We start from the raw sequence: 24,773 nt of genomic DNA, 5'->3' as shown, positions 1-24,773 counted from the left end.
CATATAGCATCCATAAAAGATCTAGAATGGAATATCATCCATAGAAGATCTAGAATGGAACACAGCAGAAGTTGCCATAGATATGGTTGAGTGAGCCGTTAAGTGCTTTGGTAAGGGAAGATTCAATTTGCTATAGACAAATGAAATGCAATCTGTCAACATCTAGCTAGAGTTACCTTTGTAACTGATTCTCCCAATTTATTATGTGCAAAGGAAACAAACAGTTGATCTGTCTTTCTAACCTTTTTTTTTCTGTGCAGATAGAAACATAATAGTCTATGAACATCCAGTAAGTGCAGCATATATTCCCCTTTATTTGTAAATTTTGGAAAGAATACTGGCAAATTAATGAATTGGTTGATGTTGGATTCTGACAGCACCTTAGGAAGGAAGGAAGCATTGGTATGTGATGTAACCCTATCTTTATGAAAAATCAAATATGGAGGCTAAGAAGATAATGCTTGAAGTTCTGAAATTCTTCTAGCAGGTAATTGCAACTAAAAATGAAGTTATGTTCTTACTATAGCTTTCCATCTGTGTTGTAGATCTTCATTCATTCCTTACTGATGGGTTTCGGTTCCGTCCTCAGAACCGACTCAGCGGATATACAAGCTCGTGCCAGCCAAAAAACTCTTGAGCTAAGTAAACCCATAGCGACCCTCTCCTTCTTTCTTCAGATCGAGTTTGCCCATAAGGGATAGAGACAATGGAGGCCCTATCTGAACAAATGCCCTATTAGGTAGACAGAACCGAAAACAATCCCCCCAGGAGTCTTCGGGCAGGGGGTAGGAGGGTGGGATGTAAAGAATGAATGAAGATCTACAACACAGATGGAACATTATGGTAATAACAACTTCTTTATCTGATGTTATAAATCTTCATTTATTCTTTACTGATGGGACTAGAGTCCTCAGCTACTTCATGTCCTAGGAGGCCCTAAGGAAGGATATTCATAAGCACCATTGAGCCAAAGGATGCTCTTCCCCTGGAGGCCATATCCAATTTGTAATGAGTGATAAAGGTATGGGGGGGTTGCCCACATGGCTGCTGCACAAATGTCATCCATAGAGGCTCTGGAATGAAATGCCACCAAAGTGGACACTGACCTGGTAGAGTGAGACTTGATTCTAGTAGGTAAAGTTAATTTATTCTGTTAATAAACAAAGGTAATGTAATCTCTTAGCCATTTTGGAAACAGTCTTGCCCAAATTGGGGCCTGAAAAGGCAATGAACAGCTGGTCTGACTTTCTGAAAGATTTAGTTCTGTCTAAGTGAAAATGTAGTTGTCTATGTACGTCTAACAAGTGTAACCAGTATTCACCTTTGTTAGAAAATTTTGGGAAAAAACTGGTAAATAGATGGACTGATTGAGATTTCAATATGAGATAACTTTGGGCAAGAAGGAAGGGTTAGTTCGAAGTGATACTCTCTCAATATGGAAAATTAAGTAGGGGAAATTAACACAAAGCTTGTAATTCTGATATTCTCGTGGGTGAGGTGATAGCTACCAGGAATAAGGTTTTCCAAAATAAAATCTTTGTCACATGTTGCAGAAGATTTGAAAGGTAAATAAGTCAGAGGTTGCAAGACCAGGGTTAAATTCCAAAGTTCAGTAGAATTTTTAATAGGTGGTCTCAGGTGCAGAACTCCCTTCATAAAGGTTTTGCAAAGAAGGTGGGACATTAATGAAGAATCATTAAAGCCATCATGAAAATTGGTGATAGCTGCCAAGCGAACTGTAATAACAGAGGCTGAGGCTCCTGACTGGAGTAGAGACAACAAATATTTTAAGACCTTATGGACCGGGACCGAGAATGGGTCTAGTCCTTGTTTTTTAGCCCAGATTACAAACCTAGCCCATTTGTTATGATATAGTTTCCTGGTGGAGGGTTTATGAGAAGCCAGAAATATGTTTTGCATTGGGGAAGATAAGTTCATCTGCCTGGCGATCAGCAGAAGTGGAGATATCAAGCGGTCAGCTTGAGACTCTAGAGGATGGGATGGACCAGCCCCTGTGGGTGAGATAGGAGTCCCAGGGTTGGATCCAGGGTCCATGGATGATGGACTAAGTGAGGCCATAGGAAGGGAAGCCAGACTTGATGGGGCCAATAGGGTGCAATGAGGATTACCTTGATTCTCAACCATTGTGCTTTCTTCAGGAAGTGTGGAATGAACTTTGAGAACTAACTTTGGGCGGCATGATGCCAGGGAATCTTCTTGGGCTAGGCTTATATAGGCTCCATGGCTGTTAGCCTAGTACACACCTATGAACCTATGAACCTGTCAGGAGAATAGGGGGAAAGGCATATAGTAGACCCAGGGGCCAATTGTGAATCAGAGCATCTCTCTGTGACTCCCCTTGGGGGATCAGGGAGAAGAAGCTGCTGCATTTGTGGTTCAAGGGGGAAGCAAAGAGGTCACAGCAAGGCATGCCCCAACAACAAAATATTTGTGTTGCTACTACAGGGTTGAGAGACCACTCATGAGGCATCAGAATGTTCCTGCTCAGTTTGTCTGCAATCAGACTGAAGTTCATGGGAATGTGCATTGCTAAAAGAAAGCAGTTGGAAGCTATCGCCCATTGCCACACCCTCAGGGCTTCCCAGCATAATGGGCAGGATTTGGTTCCTCCTTGATTCTTGATGTACCAGACTAATGACATATTGTCTGATTGGACAGAAATTGTCCTGATGGAAGGGTCGTTTGGAATGCTTGCAATGCTAGGAGCACTGCCCTCAGTTCTAGGATATTGATATGCAGCCTGGCCTCTAAGCAGGACCAAGTGCCTTGGGCAGTCTTTCCCTGAAAATGATGAAAACGACAAAGACTGTAAACTGGACTTTCAGCAGTTAAATGCATACAAATTAATGCACCAAGCTCATGCGAGCCAAAAATGGTTAGCGCTTTTGTTTAATCCAATATTAAACTTCTTCAGACAACACATGCAGTTCACCACTTCCTTTAAATAAGACCTAAAACATTTTATTGGCTAAAGCAATTATTTAAAGTGGTTAAGACAATTATTTAAAGTGAAACTTCCTTAAAAACATTTTCAATAGAAAATGTGTCACTATTTATAAGAACATAAGACACCATCTCTACCATAATAAAGTTGAATTATAAATACATATACAACACACACATACATAATTCTTAAAATTCCTTGTAGTTAAAAATCTACTAAATATTTATTCATATAGTTATACTAAAAAACCTTGCTATTCGATCTTTATAATTTCTTTCTTTCTAAAGCCTTTAATTTTAACCCTGCAGAAATTGAGGTACATTCATTTATACCTGGCCATGTGTCTGCTTGCAGCTGCAGCTGCCATTTTAATTCCTTTAATTCTAATTGCAGCCCCCATGGTTGTTTATCATTTATAAGTACATGGTCAATAATAATAAAGTAAAACATATGGCTTGGAAATTCCATAATATGTTTAGATAAGGTATTATTTATGTTGAATTTTCTTATGGTATATTCATGCTCATAAATTATTTGGCTAATCTTTCTCACTGTTTTTCCTATATAAAATGCGGTGCATGAACTGCAGTGTGCCAAGTAGACCACTGCTTTACAATTGTACTTTCTTTTTAACTCATCATTTCTTATACTGAAATTATCTGTTTCTCTTATTTTCTTACACTATATACATGCACCACATTTAAACATTCCACATTTATTATTATAGGCAATATTGTGTATTTTCTTTAACAAATCTTTAAAGCTCAAGCCTTTTTTATATACAATGAGTGGTTTGTCGCCTACATGTTGTCTAACATAAGGGTCATCTAACAAGATGGTCCAGCTTTTCTGGAATATGGAAATTAAGAACTTATGATCTACACTAAAAGTAATAACTAGAGCTTTTGTATAGTCTTTCTGTTTTTTGACAGTATCATGTGTCACATTACTCTCATTTCTATCTTGCGTAGGAGAAAGGGAAAGTTCTTCCTCTGTTGCTAAACTAATAAGTTGATCATTACTACTTAAAATGGGTTTAAAAAAAACTCTCGTTCTTTTACTCTGTACTTCTTGAATTAAATCATCTAGTAAGTCTACTGGGTAGGCTCGTTGAATGAACGTAAGCCGTAATGTATTGCATTCAAGAACAAAGTCTTCCATTCTAGAAACCATTCGAGCCGCCCTAACTAACTGAGCTTTAACCACAGATTTATTTCTGATGATATGGGTGGGCGCTGCTAAAATGCAGGAACGAGTTGGAATATGTTTGCTTCCTGTACATATTAGCATTTCTTCCAACTCGATCCTGCATTTTAGCAGCTCCCACCCATATCATCAGAAAAAATCTATGGTTAAAGTTCAGCTAGTTAGGGCAGCTCGAATGGTTTCTACAATGGAGGACTTCATTCATGAATGCAATACATTACGGCTTAAGTTCATTCAACAAGCCTACCCAGTAGACCTACTAGATGATTTAATTCAAGAAGTACAATGTAAAAGAATGAGAGTTTTTTTAAACCCATTTTAAGTAGTAATGATCAATTTATTAGTTTAGCAACAGAGGAAGAACTTTCCCTTTCTCCTATGCAAGATAGAAATGAGAGTAATGTGACACGATACTGTCAAAAAACAGACAGACTATACAAAAGCTCTAGTTATTACTTTTAGTGTGGATTATAAATTCTTAATTTCCATATTCCAGAAAAACTGGACCATCTTGTTAGATTACCCTTATGTTAGACAACATGTAGGCAACAAACCAATCATTGTATGTAAAAAAGGCTTGAGCGTTAAAGATTTCTTAAAGAAAGGACAAGCTACTGCCTATAATAATACATGTGGAATGTTTACATTTGGTGCATGTACATGGTGTAACAAAATAAGAGAAACAAATAATTTCACTATAAGAAATTATAAGTATGAGGTAAAAGGAAAGTACAATTGTAATTCTAAAGCAATGGTCTACCTGGCACACTGCAGTTCATGCACCACATTTCATATAGGAAAAACAGAGAGAAAGATTATGAGCATGAATATGCCATAAGAAAATTCGGTACTTACGTATTATCGCAACCAGATTTTCGTGGTTGCAAAATTCGCATACTGGAATCGAAGTGAGTGCAAGAAACACTGTAAGGTGTTATTGTAAGTCATTACTGCTAAAAAATAAGTTTGAATTACCTTCAGGATGAAAAATAACTGAAAAATTCCGCTTCCTGTTTTGCATGCATTACGTGAATTGTCAAGGCTGCTCTCTTATCTAAGAAAGGAATGTTTTCACTGTGAGGAATGAATCCTAACAATTTGAAGACAGACACAAGAATCATGCTTTTGGTAAACTATTTATTTCTGACTCATGCTTGAATATAACCTTTTTGATGAGAAACTTGCAGTAACTGATGCTTTTCTAAAGGGAGGTGGATTATGTGTACAGCTTATTCTGGGGCTGTTTTTCATGGAAGAAGTTGGAATTAGTAGTTTGGTTCGGTTTTGTGCTTATGGCATGTTCAGACAGGATTTTGGTAGATATGTGGGTGAATCACTGAGCATTTCTAGCAACTCTTGGTAGTTGGTGGAACTGCGTGCTGTGAGTAAACATCTTCCGATTTGCCGAACTGTGTGTGAAGTGGCATCATGTTTAACTCCCTTGTCCCAGGAGTCCCTAAGGGGAGAAAGGCAGCAGTCCCTGAGCAATCAATGCCCTTACTCACTACTTGCAGCAGCAATCAGCTTGGGTTTTGACGACTACTGGCCATGAACATTCCGACGGTCTATTCCTCAATAACTTGCCTTTGCTGCGCTTGTAATCAGCAAGGAAGTGTTTGTGATGCGGTGTAGCAGTGTGGAGTTCGCCGCAAAAGTGAGACATAGCAGGTAGGAGTCGAAATATTTACAGTTATTCCTCTCCCTGCCTCATATCGTGTGTGGCACATTATTACTTACTTACTTACACTCCCCTTTCCAGTTTAATAAACCAGTTTTCTCAGAAACATTACAAATTATGTGAGTTCGAAAATCTGGTTGCGATAATACGTAAGTACCGAAAATTCAACATAAATAATACCTTATCTAAACATATTATGGAATTTCCAAGCCATATGTTTTACTTTATTATTATTGACCATGTACTTATAAATGACAAACAACCATGGGGAATGCAATTAGAATTAAAGGAATTAAAATGGCAGCTGCAAGCAGACTCATGGCCAGGTATAAATGAACATATCTCAATTTCTGCAGTGTTAAAATTAAAGGCTTTAGAAAGAAAGAAATTATAAAGATTGAATATCAAGGTTTTTTGTATAACTATATGAATAAATATTTAGTAGATTTTTAACTACAAGGAATTTTAAGAAATATGTATTTATGTGTTGTATATGTATTTATAATTCAACTTTATTATGGTAGAGACGGTGTCTTATGTTCTTATAAATACTGACAAATTTTCTATTGAAAATGTTTTTAAGAAAGTATCACTTTAAATAATTGTCTTAGCCAATGAAATGTTTTAGGTTTTATTTAAAGTAAGTGATGAACTATATGTGTTGTCTGAAGAGGTTTAATATTGGATCAAATGAAAGCGCTAACCATTTTTGGCTCGCATGAGTTTTTTTTACAGCTTGGTGCATTGATTTGTATGCATTTATTTAACTGCTGACAGTCCGGTCTGCAGTCATTGTTGTTTTCATCAGTTTGTTGTTGGTGTTACAACCTTCCCTGAAAATGCCGCCCCACCCCATCATAGAATCGTCCGTGGTCACTGTGGCTTTGGGTTGAGGGTGGTGGAGGACGACACCATAACTCCTCCTCTAACTTCATCCACCAATTCAGATCTTGTTTACATCAGTTTGTTATGCAGATTGGGTAAGACATAGGGTGTGTCAAAATAGATCATTGAGATACTAGGAGCCATTAAAGTAGCCTCATATGGAATCTTGCTAGTGGAACCAGAGTGATTGTAGCTGCCATGGAACCCGGAGTTGTAGCACCAGTCGAGCTGGAACAAGATTTTGAGAGAGTATTACCTGAAGTTGAGATCTCAATCTTAGCAGTCTGTGGTGAAGTAAGGTGACTTGGCAGGATATTGTGTCAAATGTTGCCCCAATGAACTCTAAGGTTTGAGTCAGTACCAGCTTTGATTTTTCTGTGTTTATTGAGATCTCTAGCTTTTCTGCCAGATTTTGAGTGTACAATATGTCTTGAAGCAGTAGACTCCTGGTTGGATCAGTTAGGAGCCAATTGTCTAAGTATAGAAACACATGGAATCCTTGTAGTCTCAGGTGAGCTAACACTACTGACTTGCATTTGGTGAACACCTTGGCGGTTATGGAGAGACCAAAGGGCAGTACTCAAAATTGGTAATGATCGGCTCCCAGCCAGAAGTGGGATATTTTCTGGATCATTTGTCCATTTTTATGTGGTAATATGCATCCCGAAGATCTACAGAGCATGTCCAGTTGTCTTCTCCTGAAATGGAAGAATGGACTGAACCATGACCATCCGGAATTTTGCCTGTCTGATGAACTTGTTCAGTACACTAAGATCCAATACTGGTCTCCAGTCACCTGCCTTTTTTGGTACTAAAAAGAACCTTGAGTAAAATCTGGATCCTATCTGGTCTGGTGGGACTGATTGGATGACTCATTTTCATAGCAGTTCTAGAAGTTCTAATGCTGCTGCATCCCTCTGACTGGGTGGGACATTGGGGATTCGCCTTAGTGGCCTGGGGTAAAGATCGAAGGGGATACGGTAACCTCTGATCATTATCTTCTGTATCCAGGAGTCTGATGTTATCGATTGCCAGGCCAAGTGGTGCAGAGAAAAACATCCCCCAACTGCTTCCAGAGGTAGGCAATCGGGCCGCTCTTCGGGAGCGCTGAAAGGGTTGTCCAGAGAAAGAATCTCTGGAGCCGTGGTTTCACGGGCCCCCTCTGCCATGTAAGGGGCATCTTCCCGATGAGTTCCCACGTCTATATTACCCAATCGAATGTGTAGGTTAGCGAATACCTAAATGTCGAACTAGTAATATCAAAAATTTAAAACAGTGAATGGCCAATCTAACGCAGGGAATGAACTCCTTTGGACACAAAAAAAAAATTTAAACCAAAATGAAGTGGGGGGCTTCACCACCCACACCCCCCGATGTGGAGGGCTGTGCCCCCTACACCCCCTAAATAAATATACCAACTCCGACATCACTCTACAGTGGGAAAAGGGGCAAAATCCTCATAATGGCCAAGGGAATTATTTCCCAGTGTTAAATTGGCCATTCGCAGTTTTTTGCTTTCACTATTACCAGATTGACGTTTAGGTATTCGCTAACCTAAATGTTCAATCAGGTTATAGGAACCAGAGTTCCCCGCTCTGCCCCAGGGGGATTGCTCACCACATGTGTCCCAGAAAGGTCCTTTGGACTTTTTGAAACACATCTTTTCACCTCTCTGATTCCTGGTATAGGATCATTGAGGGGAGGAAAAGTGTACACCCATGGCAGACGGGGTCTTTCCATCCTTCTCACATCTAGCTAATGTATCTTTAACTTTTGGGCTAAACAAGAAAGACTGGTCAACAGGAGCATTGACAAAGGAAGACTTGAAGGGGTCCGCAAAGTCACATAAGCTCATCCAGGCGTGATGTCTCATGACAATGCCTAAACCAGCTGCTTTGGCTGCCCCCTCGGTTGTATGGGTGATCAACCACATGGAGGAGTTAGAAATGGACTATAGGGTGGCAAGCTGAGAGGTGACTTTATCCCAAACCTTATTAGGCAAAACCCCTACTAAAGTACTTGAAAGGTCTGTAATCAGGTCCCTTTGGAAGCATGTAAAAATGTGCCAGGTAGATCAGTGACCATAAAGCAAAGGTTACTGAAACGAAGTCCACTTCCCTAGTCTTTCTATCTTCTGGGACTCTCTGTTCAGAGGATGGACAGTCGAACTTTCTTCCACAAGTTATTTCTTTTTGGCTGCCACCACAACAATGGAATCTACTGCCAAACCTCTGAACCAGTGAGAGTGGTCTTGTGGTGGAGAGAAGAATTTATCATATCTTTGGGGAATCAGCTCAATGGTGTCTGGGGCCTTCCAGGAACTCTGCATGATGAGCTTAATCAGCTAATCTGCAGGTGGGGTCACCCAGGAAGTACAGGGTTGAGCATGGAAGGCTTGCAAGAATACACATTCCTCAGTAGAAGGGTTGATGGGCTTCCAGTCACTCCTCTCTTTCAGGATCTCCAGTATGTCTCCGAATGAGACATCTTCAGGGGGGGTGACTGAGGGGACCTTTCTCCCTCATTGAAATCTGTATCTTTGTTGAGGGATTCCACAAGGAAATTGACGTGCTTCTTCTTGCACATTCTCTTTTGGGGTGGCTCCTCAGTGGGACCTCCTGAGGAGGACTCTGAAGAGCAGGTACCCTGGAGAAGGGTTTCTTGCTGTTCCTGTGCCTGACATCCCTGTGTAGTGGACTGTGTCAGCTGCATACCAAAGGAAAGGGAACAATCAGGTTCCGATGCTGGGGGAGCCAACTGCATGCTTGCGGAAGCAACAGCCCTCTCCATCACCTGAATATCTAGCCCACTTGAAGAAGGATGGAAGCCCAGAACTGAGAAGGGCAACCTCGGGACCAGGGTCACATTCTGCTCTGATGAGCCCACCTCCAGGATAGGAGCCCCGAGAGGACTAGGAGCTGGCAAAACAACTGGAACCATAGACAGTGCTGTAGAAAAAATTGGCACCAAGCTATCATGATCCTGATGGAGGATCGGCTCCAAATGGACTGAAGTCCAGAGGGTAGACTCCAGAACTGTGGAAGGTAACATCATGGAAACTAGAGGAGTAGGCACCAGGATAGACATCGGAACTGAGGGCTCCAAAGCCTGAGAAGAGGTTGAAGGAGGATAAGTTGGAGTCTGTGCAGAAAAACCTTCAGCTCCAGGTGGGAGGGAAGTCTTGGTAGGGGGTTGGGATTCCTCTGGCTGCTAGGAGCTGATTGACCAGCCTCACTACATCGAGTTCTGAAAGACTCCTGGTGGAACATGTTAATACTCCAGAAGGAGAGTCAGGTCTCTCAAGAAATGAACTGTACTGTTGTCCAAAGAAGGGGTCAGTTGTAGGTGAGTATCTGGTCCTAGGCAAAATTTCAGTTTTCAGCACCGTGGATGAAGGAGCCATGAGAGAAATCACTGTCGGTGCCGAAACTGTCTCTCGTACTGAAGTAACTATAGGTACCGAAGCAGGTATCGCTGTTGTCCGTTCCGTGGAAGGCATCGTCTTCAGCACCACAGCTAGAGCTGAAGGCTCTGGTGCTGTAATGGAGCAGACATTTCCAACAGTTTTGGTGTTGGTTCAGGTAATTGTTGAGAAGACTTCGGCTCCTGGAAACTTGGAGAAGTCAGAACTGAATAGCTTCTCTTTTTGTTATCTTTTCTGGAAGGTGATGAGACCTCCGCCTCAGAAAGAGCTGTCAAAAAAGGAGTTTCTAATAATCCTTTTAGGATTAATTTATTTTTCTACTCTGCCAGGGTGCGAGAGCTAAAATTCTTACAAAGAGCACACGGCGGTTGCAGTTGAATGTGAGGAACTCCGAGGCAGTAGACACACGAAAGAAGCCCATCAGAACTGGGCATCTTTCCCCCACACTTGTCACACTGCAGAAGTACAATATCAAAAAATAGCCATAAACAGTCAGCAATTTCACAATCCTAAATAGACCAGCAGAAACCAGTAAATTACACAGAGAAAGTTAAGTAAAGGCACCAAGAAGAAGAAAAATTAACTTTTTTTTTTAACGGAGGGGGAAGGGAAATACCAACAATGGTAATAGCAAATAGCACAAGGGTAAGGGGGTGCCTGTACCAGCAATGGTACTATGAATACCACAAAGGTAAGAAACAGAAAGAAAAAGGGAAAAAGCTCATGTGAGAATTAAAATAATACAGGGGGATTAATAGTCGCTAAAGGGAAAAAGGAAATGAAGATTTGAAAAGGTTTGAAGAGATATATCGAAGAAAAGTTTTCTACTTAGCTGAGAGCTGGCTTGGAACATTTGAGAAGTATGTGGCAAACAAGATCTGAAGAAAGAAGGAGAGGGGCACTATGGGTATTACTTAGCTCGAGAGTTTTTTGGCTGGTGCGAGCTTGTGTATTGACCGAGCTGGTTCTGATGACGAAACCAAAACCCATCAGTAAGGAATGAATGAAGACTTACAACATCAGACAGATATTTTTCCAGGTCAAAAATTTAAGATCACATTTAGCTGTCAATTCAAAGGGAGAATAAATTAAGGCATGCAGTGCCAAATTTAAATCCCATGCCAGCATGGGGTCTTTATAAGGGAGTCTTAACAGAAGAGTACCTCTCAAAAAGGCCTTGCACAGTTTAGAGGAAGCCAATGAAGAATTTTGAAATCCCGCATGAAAGTTAGAGATTGCTGCAAGTTGGACTTTAATAACTGATGAACCAGCACCTTCATTAAATAAATGTGCTACAAATTCTAGAACAGATTTAACTGGAGCTAAGAAGAGGTCTATCTGATTTTGCTCTGCCCAGCAAACAAGCCTTTTCCATTTACTCCTGTAGAGTTTCCTAGTAGAAGGTTTATGGGAAGATAAAAGTATGGAATGGACAGGGGAAGAGAGCATTGGCTGTCTGGCAAGGAATTGGAGAAACTATGCTGTTAGTTTGAGATTTGAGATATCCAGGTGAACCATGCCTGTCGGATGAGACAGGAGGTCCTACAATTGGATCCAGAATCCAAGGTGGATATAGCAGATGAGGCCAAAGGAATGGAAAACAAATCTGTCAAGGCCAGTAAGGTACAATGAGGATTACATTATTCTTCAACCAGGCTGTTTCTGCAGGAATTTTGGAACTAGGGGAGTCAGAGGACAAGCATAAATAAGACCGGGGGGCCAATCATAGAGTAGGGCATCCCTCGGTGATTCCCCCAGTGGGGGGATCAGGACAAAGAAGCTGCTGCACTTGTTGTTTAGGAGAGATAGATTAGGTTCATAGAAAATGCATGCAAAAGGATTACAGCAAGGCTGGCCTCACTGACTGAAAATCATTTCCGTCACTTTGTTGTTGAGACACCAACCATGAGGTAGTAAGACAGACCTGCTCAGTTTGTCTGCCATCACATTGGACTTCTTTGGAATATGCATTGGTCTTAGAAAGCGGATGGAAGAGACTGTCCATTGCAATACTTTGAAGGCTTCTCGACACAGGGGATAAGATCTGGTTCCCCCTTGCTTGCTGATGTACCAAACTACTGACAAGTTGTCTGTCTGGGCTGCAATTGTCTCAAGAGGGAGAGAGTCTTGGAATGCCTGCAACGCCAAAAGCACCACTCATCTCCAGAACACTGAAATGCAAGTTGGCCTCTTTGGGGGGCCAAGTGCCTTGGACTATTTTCCCCAGGAAATGCCCCCCCCCCATCTGGGAAGCATCCATGGTCGCTATGGCCTTGGGCTGATGGAGGATGAAAGGATGATGATGTAACACCTGTTGCAACTGCATCCACTAGCAAAGGTATCATTGGCATACCTGAGTTATTTTTATCTTAGCTGACGTGGGTTGAGAAAGCATTGATCACAGTACTGCTAGCATCCCTTGTAGAAATCTCATGTGGAATCTTGCTAAAGAGACTAAAATTATTGCCGCTGACAGTGATCCCAAGCTTTGTAGAATCAATCAGGCTGAAATTTTGGTACCGCTAATTATTTTCCTGACCAGCATCCTTTTTATTTGCACTCTTGATAGTGGAAAAGAAGCTACCATAGACACGGTGTTGAACACTGTTCCAATGAACTCTAATGTCTGGGTTGTTTGTAGGTGAGACTTGTAATTTATGGTTATTCCGAGATATGAACAAGTATGTGCCACTTGATCTCATGCATCTATCAGTCAATGCCTGTTTGGGGTGGTAATGAGCCAGTTGTCTAAATATGGAAACACCCAGAATCCTTGCAGTCTTATGTGAGCTGTTACCACTGCCATGCACTTTGTGAACACCCTGGTGGCCAAAGAGCAGTGTTGTGAACTGTTAGTGACTGGCATCCAGCTGGAAGCATAACTACCTTCTAGAATGTCTGTTCATCTTTATGTGATAGTACGCATCCTGAAGATCTATCAAGCACATCCAGTCATCCTTGCCCAGAAAGGGAAGAATGGACTGAAATGTGGCCATCTGGAACTTTGTGTCGAACTGACTTGTTCAGTGCACTGAGATCCAAAATTGGTTTCCAGTCCCCTGTTTTCTTTGGCACTAAAAACAATCTTGAGTAAGTTTCAGATTATATTTGGTCTGGTGGGACCTCTTGGATGACTCTTTTTTCCTATCAGCTTTTGAATTTCTAGTGCTGCTGCTTTCCTTTGACTGGGTGGAACATCATGACATTTTTTGACAATGGAGGCGGTAGGGAAAATGGAATTATATAACCTCTGGAAATAATTCTCTGCTCCCAACTCTCTTTTGTTACATCTAGCCAGGCTCTCTGGTGCAGAGATAAGTGACCCCTGACTGCTTCCAGAGGTAGGCAATTGGGTGTCCATTCAGGAGTCCTGAAAGGGTCTGTCTGAAAAGGAATCTGTAGACCCCCAGTTTTGCTGACCTCTTTTTCCATGGGGCCATTGACTTTAATTACAGGTCCCCCTCTGCCTCTGGGGGAACTATCTCCACATGTCTCCTGGAAATGACCCTGGGACTTTTTGAACCACATTTTTTACCTCTCCATTGATTACTGGAAAAGGTCCTGTGAATGGTCGAAAAATGCACGCCCATTGCAGAGAGGGTCTTTCCATCTTTATCACACCTGGAGAGTGTGTCCTTCACTATGGGGCCAAACAAAGAAGTGCTGTCAAAGGGAGCATTGACAAATGAGGACTTGAAAGGCTCCACAAAATCACACAGGCATATCCAGGCATGCCTCCTGATGGAAATACCTGAACCTGTAGTCCATGAGGTGCCTTATGCAGTGTGCAAAACAAGCCTGATGGACAAATTAGACATAGCTTGTAAGGCAGCCAACTGAGAGACTACTGAACTTTGAGCTTCAGCAGTTTCAGTTTCAGAAAGTGATTTCAATAGCTCTTTAATCAAATCTCTTTGAAGCTTCGTAAAATGTGACAAATAGTTCAGTGATCTGACTGCAAATGTCGCTGAAGCATAAACATGCTTCCCAAATCTGTCAATTGCCCTAGACTCTCTATTTGGAGGATGAACAGTGGAACTGTGTTCAGGGAGTTCCTTTTTTGTACCTGCTGCCATGACCACGGCATCTACTGGAAACCCTTAACCCCAAAATTCCCTGCCTAATGGTGAAGCCAGAATCTGATATGGTCTCTTGGGGATTGTTTCAAACCATATGAGGTTTCTTCCATGCCTGCCTAGAAATCAATGAGCTCATTGATATGCAGAGTAACCCAGAAAGTAGATGAGCCAAAGGCTTCCAGAAATACTGATTCCTCCAGAGAAGAGTCTTGGAATTTTTCACCCAATTCATGACCCCTTGCAGGCTAGGCTGCACAAAGTTTCCATGCTGATTTCTCTTCATTCTATTTTCAGTGTAGTCATTGAGTTCCATGTGCAAATGTTCCTTGAAAGGCTTGTTTACTGCAAAATCAAGAGACTGGAGATAGGCAGTCATTCCTGCGGGAATCATTATTTGATCTATTCTTCTCCATGCAAGGAATTTCTTCAAGTCTTTAGCACAGTGAGTGCTGGCTGAATCCCAGGCTAGCAGACCTCTTTCTCCACATCGCAAAACAAGTGGCAGCATTACTTCGACCCACTTCCTTATAACTGCTTATGTGCACCAGGCCTTTTCAGTTTCAAGAATGTAAATGCCTGAAACACATTCAATCTTATCTTTCTTGCCCTTACTAATGATTAGAGGTGGGGTTTTCTTTCCATCTAGACGAATTGACAAAATACAGGTAACATGTGCACTCTCGTAACCAGTGGAGGGAATGTAGATTGATGAGGAACTCCTCTGATCAACTGTTGTTTGAGATCCTTGGCCCATAAACACTGCAGTTTCATCCATAGCAATCATGTTGGAGAGTTGGTGTTTAATAACTTCAGTATCTTCCAGCTTGAACAGTGTTGTTGATCTTCTTAGAGACAGTTCATATCACTGAAGGAAGCCATCCAGCCAATGTTGTGATGCTTTGAATTCTGTTGGGGGTATTTCTAACTGTGGTGCCATTGCAAGGGCAAATGGCTGAATATTAGCCATGCGCACAACCAAAGCCTTTGCTCTCCTGTTAGCAATCCATTCACAAATGATGTCTTCCAGCTCAGAAAATAATGGTTGCTGACCTGATACACAGTTGCACTTCTTAGTATTTCCCTCGTTGTCCTGTTGACTGAGGTTATCATATGCTGCACGCCATTTTCGGACCATTCGGAGATCTAACTTCTTTTTGCAGAAAGCCGTCAGATTCTTTCCCTGGGAGTCCTCCACTATTCCTTTCTTGTACTCGACGGAATAGCTCTTTCTTTTTGCACTCATCTTGTCTGGGGGAGGGGGTTAATTTAAGACTTACAAGACTGGAGTGGCAACACAAAATGACGATGGTTAAGAAGACACAACCGCACCCATTCGTTATCAAGTGTGCGCACTTTACTCGCATTGTCTGTACTTTGACCGATCAAAGTACACCTGCCAGTGTTTATGGGCCAAGAATCTCAACTGTCAAGAGTGAGTGATGATTAGGGTTACAATAAGAATCATGGAGGACTCCCAGGGAAACAAGGAAAGAATCTTACAACTTTCTGCAAACAGAAGAATTTGGGTGTCCAAATGGTCCAAAAATGGTGAGCAGAGTATGATAACCTCAGTCAACGGGTGTCAATAATATTATTTTATAATTCAACATGCCATCGTGTGCTGTTGACAATCTTAACTGGGGCTTATTTTTGGGGTAGGGCTTATATCATGACCACCTTGGAAAACCATGCTAGGCCTTAATCTCTGGTTAGGTCTTATTTACGATGAAACACGGTATGTAACCCGGGAAAAGAGCTTTCCCACCCAGGTAGAAGTGGAAGCCATGGAGGGACAAGTGCAGGCCATGGGGGAGGGCCATGGGGGGGGTCCCTCAGGGGGTCCCTCCTGATGGAAGTCCTTATGACAGCGTCCCCGAAATATCGCAAAGTCCCTGGAGGTGATCTGGATGGGAGAGCAGGGGCACACAGAAGTCTTGATGAGGGTCTGGCTGAGGTCTTGCTACCCAGCAGAGTTCCACAAGGCTGGGAAGGATCAGTGGGAAGCTCCACTGAGAGGGTCCGAGGGCACGATTGACACATTAAGATTTGGCAGCCTCCGGGAGTTATGTAACCCAGGAAAAGAGCTCTCCCGCTGGGTAGAAGTGGAAGTCATGAGAGCATCCCTCCCGATGGAAGACCTTAAGACGGTGTCCTCAAAATATCATAAAGTCCCCGGAGGTGCTCTGGACGGGAGAGCAGGGGCACATGGAAGTCCTGATGAGGGTCTGGCTGAGGCCTCGAGGTCCAGCAGAGTTCCACAAGGCAGGGAAGGATTGGTGGGAAGCTACCCTGAGAGGCTCTGAGGGCACAGTTGACACATTACGATTTGGCAGCCTCCAGAAGTTATGTAACCTGGGACAAGAGCTCCCCGCCTGTGTAAAAGTGGAAGCCATGAGGGGTCCCTCCCGATGGAAGTCCTTAAGGGAGAGAGAGGTGGAAAATGGCCAGGCTGGGAGAGCTGCCCACTGGGTGAGGGGGGTCCGGACCATGGCTTCCTCTGAGATATAAGTTCAAAAAGGGGAGAGAGGTGGAAAGCGGCTGGGTGGGGAACACTCCCGCCTGGGTGAGAGGGACTGTATCATGCCCCCCAATGGGATAGAAGTCCTCAAGGGAGCATCTGGCGGAAGGCTGCGGGGCCAAGAGTGCTCCTGCCCGGGTGAGCAGGGTCAGCCAGAGACCCCATGATGGAAGTCCTCAAGGGAGCACCGGGAGGAGTGCTGCGGGGCCTGGAGAGATACTCACTGGGTGAGCAGAGTCAGGCGGAGGCCCCCACAATGGGCATCCTTAAGGCAGCAAGTGGTGGGCATCTGCAGGGCCTGGAGAGCTCCTGCCAGGCAGGGTGAAGACGTCCGCCCTCGCCAGGGTCACGACTGCATCCCCAAAAAATTGCAAATTCCCCAGAGGTGCTCAAGATGGGAGAGCAGGGGCACATGGAAGTCTTGATTAAGGTGGACCTGCCCCTAGGTGGCTGAGGGAAGTTCCACGAGGTGGACCATTTCAGAGAGGGAAATCCCCCTGAGAGGGTCTGAGAACACGGGCACATGGAACAACCTGGCAGCCTTCAGGGGATATACGGAAGACGAAGACTATGGAGCTCTGGACCAAAAAGGAGGGGGGACATGGAAGTCACAATGAGGGTGGGCCTTACCCTCAGCAGCTGAGGGGATTTTAGCAAGGCCAGCCAAGATCGAACCGAAGCTCCCCAGAGAGGCTCCAAGGGCACATGTGACACGGCACAGTTTGGCAGCCTGCAGGGGACATGGAGTCGGTGGGGTCCTCTGAGGTGAGTTGGGGGCAGCAGCCAGGAGAATCAGCTGACAGCACACGCATGCCAAGGGCTGCCCCCGGGAGCCAGGTCTGTGATCCCGTCCTCCCGGGCTCCAGGGGTGCAGAAATATGGCTGCCATAGTGTCTCGCACCCGGGTCCAGGCAGATGAATCGGCCGACAGTGCAGGCATGCTGAGGGCTACCCCTAGAAGGCAGGTCTTCAATCCTGTCCTCCCAGGCCCCAGAGCTGTGGAGATATGGCCACTGTGGCATCTCGCACCCGGGTCCGGTCGAGGGAGTCATCCGACAGTGTGGGCATGCCAAGGGCAACCCCCTGGAAGCCAGGTCTGCAATCCCATCCTCCCAGCCCCCAGGGGTGTGGAGATGCAGCCGCCATGGTGTCTCACACCCAGGACCATCCACAGGAACCGGATCAGCCTCCGGTCCTTCATATGGCACTGCGGGGATGCTGCCCTGTGAATGGCACCACTCAAGAGGCAAGGGGGCATGTGCCAGAAGGCTCAAAGTGAAGCACATTCATCGGCACCTGGCACCACCACCGAGGAGAGAGACGGAGGAGCAAGACAAAATGGCCCAAGATGCCGGGACCTGGGGCCATATCCTGCGTGAGTTTGAAAGCCCTAGGTGGAGGGCAAAGAGGAGAACTGGCATCACGGAAGTCTGGATGAATGTCTGACTGAGGCCTCGTGGCCCAGCAGAGTTCCACAAGACTGGGAAGGATTGGGGGCAAGCTCACCTGAGAGACTCCGAGGGCAGGGTTGACATATTATGATTTGGTGGCCTCCAGGAGTTACGTAACCTGGGAAAAAAGCTCTTCCACCTGGATAGAAGTGGAAGCCATGGCCCTCCCGATGGAAGTCCTTAAGGGAGAGTGAGGCAGAAAACAGTCAGGCTGGGAGAGCTGCCACCTGGGTGAGGGGGTCCAGACTGTGGCCCCCTCTGGGATGGAAGTCCGGAAGGGGGAGAAAGGCGGAAAGCAGCCAGGCAGGGAGCACTCCCGCCTGGGTGGGAAGGTCCAGATCATGCCCCCCACAGTTGGACAGATGTCCTCAAGGGCACATGTGGCAGAAGGCTGAGGAGCCAGGAGTGCTCCCGCCTGGGTGAGGTGGGTCAGGTGGAGCCCCCCACAATGGAAGTCTTCAAGGGAAGGGGTGGCGGAGGTCCGCAGGGTCTGGAGTGCTCCTGCCTGGGTGAGTGGGGTCAGACGGAGCTCCCCATAATGGAAGTCCTCAAGAGAGCATCTAGCAATTGGCTGTGGGCCTGGAGAGTTCCTGCCAGGCAGAGGGTAGGCATCTGACCTCACCATGTACCCGACGGAGGCCCTGAAATGTTGCAATGTCCCAAGAATGGCTCTGGACTGGAATGGAGGGGGGCTCGGAAGTCCCGATGAGAGTGTACCTGCCCCTCGACAGCCAAGGGGAATTCCGCGAGGGTGGACAGGATCTGAGGGAGGTCCCCCTGAAGGGCTCTGAGGGCACGGGGACTCAGCACTGTTGGCAGCCTGCAGGGGGCATGGAGGTGGTGGGGTCCCCAAGGCGAGCCTTGGGCAGGGCCGGGTAAAGAGGTCTCTGCAAGGTCAAAGGGGAGGGCCGCTGAGGTAGGCCCAGTCAAAAGTCCTTAAGGGAGCTTTGTGCGGAGGGCTGCAAGACCCGGAGATCTCCTGGCCAGGCAGAGGCATCTGACCCCACCCCATTCTCAAAGGCGTTCTTGAAAAATCACTAAGTCCCCAGAATAGCTCTGGATCGGAAAGGAGGTGGACTCAGAAGTTCGTATGAGACTGGATCTGCCCCTCTGCAGCTGAGAGGAGTTCCATGGGGGTGGTTGCACCCTGCAGGTTCGCTCCTCCGATTGCCTGGTGGGCAAGTGTGATCCAGCACAATTGGCAGCCTCCAGGAGTTGAGATGATGGGGCATCTCATCAGAGTGTGAGTCCAGGTCCCAGCCCTGGGGGAAAACATCCTGCCAGGTGTCTGCGTGGGGTCAAAGCTACCTCACAGGCCTCTTCCTCCTGGCCAGAATTCCTTATGAGAGTGGATCTGCCCCTCAGCGGCCGAGGGGATTTCCGAGGCACGGGTTGCACCCTGCAGGTTCACTTCCCGAATCACACGGCGGGCATGCGTGATCTTGCATGATTTGGCCGCCTCCTGTAGTTAAGGGATGATGGGACATCTCGACAGAGTGCGAGTCTGGGTCCCAGCCCCATGGAAGAACGTCCTGCCAGGTGTCTGCACGGGGTCGAGGCACCCTCACAGGCCTCTTCCTCCCAGCCAGAAGTCCATATGAGAGCGGATCTGCCCCTCAGCAGCCGAGGGGTGTTTTGCGGAGCCGGTCGTACCATGCAGGTTTGCTCCCCCAATCGTTCAGCGGGTACACATGATCTGGCACAATTTGGCAGTCTCCAGGAGTTAAGGGAAGATAGGGCACTCCATCAGAATCCAGGTACCAGCCCCAGGTGATGTCCTGCCAGGTGTCCACATGGGTTTGAGGTGCCTTTACCCACCGTCCACCGATCGATTGGGTCGACTGACTCCCACTGGCGGAAGGCCCCTACGGCATGGCTATGTGGGTTATGGCTTGTGGGTCAAGCTTCTCTGCAGTGGGAGCAAGGTGTAGGTGGGGATATGGAGCATTCCGTGCCCCTCAGTGTGGAAGTCAAGGCAAGACCGATGAGCCCAGGCCGTAGTGAAGGAGTCCTGTAACACAGCTGCCACCCCCGGCATCTATGCATGGCCAAAGTGTGAGGGGGCTCTCTTCCACTTTTCTCTGGCTCTGAGCACTGATGCACACCGCAACAGCCCATGGCCCTCTGGGGTGCTCCTGTCTGGTTGATCCTGCCAGTAGCATATGCTTGCTTCAAAGACTAAGACATGCAAGTCTCAGTGCAATGGTCGCTAGAGTGAAACTGTGAAGGGTTCATTAAATCAGTTATGGTTCCTTTGATCGCTCCACCGTTACTTGGATAACTGTGGTAACTCTAGAGCTAATACATGCAGACGAGCGCTGATCTCCAGGGATGCATGCATTTATCAAACCAAAACCAATCTGGGTCTTGGCCCGGCAGCTTTGGTGACTCCAGATAAACTCAGGCCAATCGCATGCCCTTGTGGCAGTGATGCAACATTCAAATGTCTACCTTATCAACTTTCAATGGTACTATCTGCGCCTGCTATGGTGACCATAGGTAATGAGGAATCAGGGTTCAATTCCAGAGAGGTAGCCTGAGAAATGGCTACTACATCCAAGGAAGGCAGCAGACGCGCAAATTACCCACTCCTGACTTGGGAAGGTAGTGACAAAAAATAACAATACAGGACTCACTCAAGGCCCTGTAATTGGAATGAGTACGCTTTAAATCCTTTAACAAGGATCTATTGGAAGGCAAGTCTGGTGTCATCAGCTGTGGTAATTCCAGCTTTAATAGCATATATTAAAGTTGCTGCAGTTAAAAAGCTCATAGTTGGATCTTGGGATCGAGCTGGCGGTCCGCTGCGAGGTGAGCTACTGCCTGTACCAGCCCCTGCCTCTCGATGCTCCCTCGATGCTCTTAACTGAGTGACCTAGTGGTCCAAAGCTTTTACTTTGAAAAAATTAGAGTGTTCAAAAAAGGCCAGTCACCTGAATACTTCAGCTAGGAATAATGGAATATATTTTGTTGGTTTTCGGAACTGGGGCCATGATTAAGAGGGATGGCCGGGGGCATTCGTATTGTGCCACTAGATGTAAAATTCCTGGACCAGTGCAAGACGAAAGAAAACAAAAGCATCTGCCAAGAATGTTTTCATTAATCAAGAATGAAAGTCAGAGGTTTGAAGCTGATCAGATACCGTCGTAGTTCCGACCATAAATGATGCCGACTAGCGATTCGGCAGCGTTATTCCCATGACCTGCCAGGAAGCTTCTAGGAAACCAAAGTCTGTGGGTTCTGGGGGGAGTATGGTTGCAAAGCTGAAACTTAAAGGAACTGATGGAAGGGCACCACCAGGAGTGGAGCTTGCGGCTTAATTTTACTCAACACTTGGAAACCTCACCCGGCCTGGACATGGAAAGGACTGACAGATTGATAGCTCTTTCTTGATTCTGTGGGTGGTGGTGCATGGCCATTCTTAGTTGGTGAAGCGATTTGTCTGGTTAATTCTAATAACAAACGAGACTCCGCCATGCTAACTAGTTATGGAGCCTAGTGTGGTCGTCTCCAACTTCTTAGAGGGACAAGTGACTTTCAGCCACACAAGATTGAGCATTAACATGTCTGTGATGCCCTTAGATGTCCGGGGCTGCACGCGTGCTACACTGAATGGATCAGCATGTATCTACCCTTGGCCGACAGGTCTGGTTAATCCACTGAACCCCCATTCGTGATAGGGACTGGAGATTGCAATTATTCAATATGAATGAGGCATTCCCAGTAAGTGCGGGTCATAAACTCGAGCTGATTAAGTCCCTGCCCTTTGTACACACTGATCATCACTACTGATTGGATGATTTAGTGAGGTCCTTGGATCAGCCCTGCTGGAGTTGGTCACGGCCCTGGCAGTGCGGCAAGAAGACGTTCAAACTTGACTATCTAGAAGAAGTCATAACAAGGTTTCCGTAGGTGAACCTGCGGAAGGATCATGAACGCTGAGGGTCACGGGCAGGTACCATCCTCAGATACCAGGGACTCTCCTCGCTCCACTGCCCTGACCCTCTACATCTCTCTCTCTCTCTGTCTCTCTCTGACTCCCATCTCTCCATGCACCCTGGTGGAGGCTGGCAGGACTGAGCTTGTGGCTCCCGGGGGGGGAGAGAGAGGGAAAGGAGTGAGATGAGGGTTGGTGTCTGTCCCCCCTCACCTCCCGGTGGTGGGAGGTAGGGGGTCCCATCCATGTGGTGGGAAGTATGAGCACTCCTCTCCTGCCCCAAGTGGATGATGGTGGAGGGTGCACCCCACCCAGCAGTGCAATCTACCATGTGCCCCGTTGGTGGCTGGCTCCCCATGTGGTAGGGGGAGGGAGAGGGTGCTGTCCCAGCGGGGGTGGCAGTGGCCTCCCCTTTGGCTATATCGGGCCACACCCGGGGGTGGCACACCGGAGTTCTCTCCCCTCAATGTCGGTCATGGTTACCTGTAGAGGATGTCCCTCTCCATGCGAGGAATCAGTTCAAAGACCCAGAAGGTCGGTGGTACGGCCATGCGCTGGCCGCTGTGGGAACTCCCTGCCATCCTGCATTGCGGGGCCAGTAACTCCAGTCCGGGTGCCCGCAGCGATGACCGTGAAGCCTTGTGTGCTCGTCTCGAGGTGCGATGCCATGCAGGCAGTGGTGCCCCAGGAGAATGAGAACTGTACGACTCCCAGCGGTGGATCACTCGGCTCATGCATCAATGAAGAACTAGCTAGCTGCGAGAACTAATGTGACTTGCAGGACACATTGATTATAGACACTTTGATTGCATTTGGTGGCCCCAGGTTACTCCCGGGTCTACGCCAGTCTGAAGGTCTTTGTGCCTTCCATTGCTCCTGGGGGTGTCCGGCCCTCGTTGAGGGCATGGCCAGGGAGTCAAGTGAGCCCACTGTAGGCCCCCCATCCCCACAGGGAGAGACACGGATGGAGGAGTCCCCCACCACCCCGAGCCAGGAAGCCAGTCCAAGGATGGGAGGGAGCAGGAGTGCATTCGGCCTGCCCCACCAGAGGCTGTTGGTGGTACCACCACCAGGCTGTCCTTGCGGGGCGGAGCCTGATACCTGCCCACCCGGTTCCCATGCACCGGGGCCGTGTTGGCCATCCTCCACCGCCCGGAGTCCGGTGGCGGGGAGTGGGTGTGTGAGGGCCAGTGGAGGATGGGTAGTCTGTCCACCTCCAAGGTCCGCACCATCCCAACCCCCGACAACACTCGGATCAGATGTGGCGACCCACCGAATTTAAGTATATTAGTATTCAGTAACAACGAGTGAAGAGGGAAGAGCCCAGCACCGAATCCCCACCCGGGCGATGGGCATAGGGAAATGTGATGTGTGGAAGTCCATCTCCCTGGTGCCGTCCATAGGGCCCAAGTCCTTGTGATCGAGGCTCAGCCCGCGGACAGTGTGAGGCTGGTGGCAGCCCCCAGCATGTCAAAATCAGGTCTTCCTGGACTTGGGTTGTTTGTGAATACAGCCCAAAGCAGGTGGTAAACTCCATCTAAGGCTATACACCGGCACGAGACCAGCAGTGGACAAGTACCGTAAGGGAAAGTTGAAAAGAACTTTGACGAGAGAGTTCAAGAGGGTGTGAAACCATTCAGAGGTAAACGGGTGGGGTACGTGCAGTCCACCCAGAGGATTCAACTCAGCGGCCGTGCTACTGCCCGGGTGAGGTGGATCCCCCTCCCCCTCGGGGGGTGGGGGACCATCCCCAAGCACTCCGACCACCATTGGGCACACTTCCTCTGCGGCTGTGCGCCGCGATTGGCTACTGGTTGGCTAAGAAGGCCACGCAGAAGGTAGCTCCCCTCCTCAGAGGGGAGTGTTACAGCCCGCGACATCAGCCCTCACTGTGCCCCGGGGTTGTGGGAGACGACCGCCTACACACCTACCCCCACCCTTGCGGAGGGGGCTGGGGACCCCCCTGGCTCCCGACGCGACTGTCGACTGGGCCAGACTGCCCTCAGTGCAGCCTGGGCTCGCCCTGGGTGCCCAGGGACCGCAGCAACTTTGGTGACCCACCTGTCCCAGCTTGAAAGACAGACCAAGGAGTCTAACAGGTGGGCAAGTCTGAGGGTGGGCAAGAGACCCCCACGGTGCAATGAAAGTGAGGGCCAGTGTACACCGGCTGAGGCAGGATCCCCCGCCCCACATGGAGGGTGCACAGCCGGCCCACCTCACCCATCTCATCGGGGAGGTGAAGCAAGAGCACACCTGGCGTAACCCGAAAGATGGTGAACTATGTATGGGCAGGGCGAAGACAGAGGAAACTCTGGTGGAGGTCCGTAGTGGTCCTGACTTGCAAATTGGTCATCCGACCTGGGTATAGGGGCAAAAGACTAATCAAACCATCTAGTGGCTGGTTCCCTCCGAAGTTTCCCTCAAGACAGCTGGCACTCGGCGGACCCAGTTTTATCTGGTAAAGTGAATGATTAGAGGTCTTGAGGCCAAAATTATCTCAACCTAGTCTCAAACTTTAAATGAATAAGAAGCCCGACTCACTGACTTGGAGCTGTGCATGGAATGCGAGCACCCAGTGGGCCACATTTGGTAAGCAGAACTGGTACTGCGGGATGAACCAAACACTGGGT

General features: G+C 46.9%; 1 non-coding gene and 1 pseudogene across 1 annotated transcript in view; both read left to right on the top strand.

Moving 5' to 3' along the window:
• The first annotated feature begins 22,848 nt into the window (after nucleotides 1–22,848).
• On the top strand, nucleotides 22,849–23,001 carry LOC122816817 (annotated as a pseudogene).
• A 387-nt stretch (nucleotides 23,002–23,388) lies between these two features.
• LOC122817609 overlaps nucleotides 23,389–24,773 on the top strand; it is a 3,713-nt gene continuing 2,328 nt past the window's right edge. Inside the window, exon 1 of the ribosomal RNA XR_006367305.1 lies at nucleotides 23,389–24,773. This exon is cut by the window's right edge and continues 2,328 nt beyond it. This is a non-coding gene — a ribosomal RNA (28S ribosomal RNA).

The sequence above is a fragment of the Protopterus annectens genome, chromosome 1.part1, assembly GCF_019279795.1.
Source record: "Protopterus annectens isolate FY-2018-M chromosome 1.part1, PAN1.0, whole genome shotgun sequence".
Classification (NCBI taxonomy): domain Eukaryota; kingdom Metazoa; phylum Chordata; order Ceratodontiformes; family Protopteridae; genus Protopterus; species Protopterus annectens.
Note: the sequence above shows the minus strand (reverse complement) of the source record. Positions and strands in the feature narration are given on the sequence as shown.